Raw genomic sequence first — 5,230 nt, 5'->3', positions numbered from 1 at the left:
TTTGCATGCAACTGGGAAATAAGATATACAGTCACTGGGGCACAGAGATGCACCATGCCGTACTGGAAAGTCAGAGGGGGTATGGGGAAGGATATAGGACACAGCAGATTGGGGGAGGGGGTATACAGTGGGATTGCTGTTTTGGGGTGGTGGGTAGGGTAAAGACAGGGAGAAAATCTGTAACTCAAAATCTTGTGGAAATGAATTATGTAAACTAAAAATAAACATAAAATTTAATTTTTTTAAAAAGTGCTCTGCTAAACTTAAGGCTCTTATATGTATATCACATATACATATAATGTATATGTAACAAAATTACATCTATACTTACACATATTGTATATATAATATATAATAAATGCGTGCAACATACATATTGTATATGTAGAAATACAATGTATGTGTGTGCATGCATTGTGCATACATATAATGTGTATATATGCATATGTATATGTATGTATATGTGTAAATGTATGTGTATATATGTATTTGTTATATATTTGTTATATGTGTATGTATACATATGTAATATATACATTTACACATATATTTTAGTATAAATATTAGCTATTATTATTATTAAATCAATAAAATTAAAGCCTAGATTATAAATTATATAATTCATTGTATCATCTAGTCCTAAATAAATTGAACTATATATAATTGTATATATTATTATATATTATATATTAATTATGTGCTTTATATATCATCTATGTAGAGGCAGCTAGGTGGGGCAGTGGATAGAACTCTAGGCCTGCAATCAGGATAGATCTGAGTTCAAATCTAACCTCAGACACTTCCTAGATGAGAGACCCTGGGCAAGTCATTTCACCCTGTTTTCCTCATTTTCTTCATCTGTAAAATGAGCTGGAGAAGGAAATGGCAAACCACTCCAGCATCTTTCCCAGGAAAATCCCATGGTCCTTGGGGTAACGTTGACTCAGATCCAGCTGAACAGCAATCAATAATCTATAACCCAAACTTCTAATTTCACTTATTTATCTGTAATCTGTGAATCTACAAATATGTTTAAGTAACGGACAAGTTGTAGATTGTCCAGAGAAAGGCCAAAAGAATGGGGAAGAGCCTGAAGATGATATGTTTGGAGAGTCCCTTAAAGGCCCTGGGGAGTTTTATCCAGGAGAAGAGAATGTTGCAGGGCTGGAGGTCAGGACATAACCACTGTCTTCTGAAGGGCTGTTGGGATGGTTTTGATTTCTTTTGGTTGGCCCCAGAGGACAGACCCCGTAGCATGGAGGGGGTTGGGACAAGAGGAGGAGGGAAGGGGCAGATGGGAGTTGCAAAGAGACGATCTCCTGACACTCAGCTCTCCCAGAGTGGGCTGCCCCTAGGTGTAATGAACTCTCCATCCCTGGAAGTCTTTGGGCAGAGGCTGGATATCCAGTCCCTGAGGATGTTATGAAGCGGTTTCCTGACTGGGGAAGACTGAACCAGATACTTCTGAAGGCCCTTCTGGTTCTGAGAGCCTGTGATATGAGAAAATAGACACAAATGTGATTTTGTGAGGGTCAAAGAGTTACCCAGATGTAAGGGATTGTCAGAGCTCCAGGGCAGCCCAGGGTCCTGAGCCAAAGAAGGAAGTGATAAATTTTCTGCTCCTCCTTCTCCTCCTGCTACACCTCCCCCCTTCTCCATCCGCCCATCACAGTAGCACACATAGACACTGCCACGTGTGAGTGGAGTGGGAAGCTGGGGGAGGGGGGGGCAGGAGGGAGGAGGGAGGACAAAGCTGTAACCCAACCAGGAACAGATGTAAAGAAAATTAGGAGGTGTAGGGAGTGGGGAGAGAGGGAAGCAGGGGCCAGGGAAGGGGAGGAAGCTCCCAAGCCAGGCAGGAAGGGAAAGATTTCCAGGACATGAAGAAGGATCACCAGGGCTAATCCTGCCTTGGCAGGGACCAGGGGCCTGAATTTGGGAGCTGGAGAAGAGAGATCTGGGATCCCTGGGGAGCTTGCCCTGCTTGGGAGGTGGGAGACAGGGTCCTGGGCTGTGACCAAGCCATGGGAGGTCAGGAATAGAGTCAGGATCCTGGGATCATAGGCACAAAGCTGGAAGGGCCCTAGGAAGTCTCATCCAAGTGCCCAAGGTCACACAGTTAGCTAAGGGTGGAGCAGGGCTTCCAATATAGGTCTTCTGACCCAAAGCTACCTAGTCAGTCTGAACATTTCTAGAAGCATTCTGTAGTGGAACCCAGAGGGCTGGATATGAGTCCCAGGCTGGGTACCCAGGGAAATAGGGTTCAAAAAGCAGGTACTTGCTGAATGTGTAGGTGGGCAAAGAAGTTGGGCGGCCTGCGGTCCCACTGCCCATTACCAGCATCTGGGAACAGTGATGACAAGCCCTGGCCAACGTGTGGGTATCCAAATGGCATAAATCAGAGTTCCCAGCAGTCTCTGTGTGGGAAACAGCCTCAGGGATAATCCAGGGGAGCCTGAGCTCAGCTGTGGACATAGTTGTTTTTTGAACATTGCTAAGAGGTTGTGTGGTGCCTGGGGCAGGTGGTATTTGTACTGGATGGGCCTTGAAGGGTGGATAGGCATTCTAGAGGCTGAGATGCTAGGGAGAATGAGCGGGCCCGGGCAAGCAGGACATTTTGATGTGTATTTGGAGTATAGACATACTCCAAGTTGGCTGGAGCACAGGAGGGAATGTGTAGGACAGCCGTATGGGATGAGCTTGGAAAGGAGGCCTAGATTATGGAGGGTCCTGAATGCCAGGACAAGGTGCCCACAGCCTCGCCAGCACAGCTGAGTCACAAGCAGAGCTCGAGAGATACAGCTGGGTAACAAAGTGGCTCCTGAAGCCCCACAGAGAGCTCTTTGGCTTGAAATCCCTCTTCTGGCCCTGAGTTTCCCCTTGTGTCTCTGGCTTTGGGGCCAGAGGAAGCCCCTCTCCTGACCTGATCTCCCAGTCTGGTCTCAGACACTTACTCGCTGTGTGACCCTGTGAAACTGTCTGCCTCAGTTTCCACAGCTATAAAATGGGGATCATAATAACACTACTTTCTAGTTAGTAGTGTTGTAAGGACATTTTGTAGTACATGGTAGGTGCTTAATGAATGCATTCCCTCCCCCTTGTTCCTTCCTGAATCTAAATCAAGCCCTTTTTCTAGTGTATCACTTGCCTCTGGGAGCAAGTTTAAGTTTTCCCCCCTGATGGGGGATAAAGCACAGCAGGTGCCCTGCACATCTCACTTTGAGGATGCTTTCCCACCTATCAGCCTTTGGTCATGATATTCCTTCATCCCCATCTCCTTCTGTCAAAATCCTATCTATCTTCTAGGTACAGATAATGTGCCAATGCCTCCATGAAGCTTTCCTTGATTCTCTGAATAAACTTTGAGGGGTGATCAGAGGTCAGTTTGAGTTGTTCTGGGGTCACTGGGGTAATGCCACCCTATTGCCTTTTTATATTTCATTTTCCCCTAATTACATGTTAACAGATTTCAATTTCAATTTTTATTTCTTTATTTTATTTTATTTATTCTATATACTCCAAGCAATAGTGATTTATTTTATTATTTTATTTATTAAATTTTATTTTTAAACTTAAAAAAAGTTTTTGAAGTCCAAATTCTATTCCTCTTTCCTTTCCTCCCCCCTCCCCCTTCCTGAGATGATAAACATTACAATATAGTTCATACATGTACAATCATTTAAGACATTTCCATATTAAGCATTGTGTACAAGATGCCTCAAATTAAAAAAAAAGAATGAAAGAAAGTGAAAAATAGCCTGCTTCAGTCTGTATTCAGGTAGTATCAGTTCTGCCTCTGGAGGTGAATAGCATGCTTCATCATGAGTCCTTTTGGATTATCTTGGATCATCGTATTGCTGAGAATAACTAAGTCTTTCACAATTTTCCATCATAGAATATTGCTGTTGCTGTGTACAACAGCCTGGTTCTGTTCACTTCACTTTGTATCAGTTCAGGTGAGTCTTTCTAGGTTTTTCTGAAGTCATACTACTCATCATTTCTTATAGCACAATAATATTCCATTACAGTCATATACCACAGCTTGCTTATCTGTTCCCCAATTGAAGGGCATCCCCTCAACTTCCCATTCTTACCTACCACAAAAAGAGCTGCTAAAAATATTTTTGTATATATAGCTTGTTTTCCGACTAAAAAAAATCTCTTTGGACATAGACTAAGTAGTGATTTTGCTGAGTTACAGGGTATGCATAGTTTTATAGTTCTTTGGGCATAGTTCTAAATTGTTCTCCAAAATGTCTGGATCAGTTCACAACTCCACCAACAATGCATTAGTGTTCCAATTTTTCCACATCCCCTCAACATTTGTAATTTTCTCTTTTTTGTCCTATTAGCCAATCTGATCGGTATGATGTGGTACCTCATTACATTTCTCTAATCAAAGTGATTTAGAACATTTTTTTTCCATCCCATTGCTTGTTGATTGCCTAATGGTGAGCAACAAAGTATACATCTTCCCTGTATTTCTGTCTCCCTCCCTGAGTATTCTCAACCTTAACTTAGAAGTCAAGAGAGCAACATTTACTAGTTATGTACATAAATAAGGTCTCACAACTTGAAATACATTTCATACATCTGTAACATTCAGTCTTTCCACCGATAAGCATTTATTAAGCACCTACTAGTTGCCAAGCATCAAGCTAAACTCTAGGATTTCAAAGACAAAATCCAATCTCTGCCCTCAAGGAGTTACAGGTCTAATGGGGAGACAACTTGCAAACAGTCATGTACAAACATACAATGTTTGACAGGATAGATAGGAGACAATCAACAGAGGAAAGATACTAGAATTAAGGGGAAAGATTTCTTGGAGAAAGTGAGATTTTAGCTGGGATTTGCAGGGAGCCAGGAAAGCCAGGAGGCTTCTTTTTTCTTTCCTTCTTTTGCTTCTTTATTTCTTCCCCCTTCCTTCCTTCTTTCTTTACTTCCCTTTTCCCTCCTTCCTCCCTCTCTTCCTTCCATTCTTCCTTTTTTCCTTTCTTCCTTCCCTGTTTCCTTCCTTCTTTCTTTTCTTCTTTCCCTCTTTCCTTCTTTTCTTCCTTCCTTCCTTCTTTCTCTTCTTCCTTCCTTTCTCCTTCCTTCTTTTTTCTTTCCTTCTTTTACTTCTTTATTTCTTCTCCCTTCCTTCCTTCTTTCTTTCCTTTCCTTTTCCCTTCTTCCTCTCTTCCTTCCATTCTTCCTTTTTTCTTTTCTTCCTTCCCTGTTTCCTTCC

This window comes from Petaurus breviceps, unplaced genomic scaffold (genome assembly GCF_028583685.1).
Source record: "Petaurus breviceps papuanus isolate PSGF00001 unplaced genomic scaffold, PetGlider_PUasm1.0 156, whole genome shotgun sequence".
NCBI classification, from domain to species: Eukaryota; Metazoa; Chordata; class Mammalia; order Diprotodontia; family Petauridae; genus Petaurus; species Petaurus breviceps.
The sequence above is the reverse complement of the archived record's forward strand: the minus strand, read 5'-3'. Positions refer to the sequence as shown.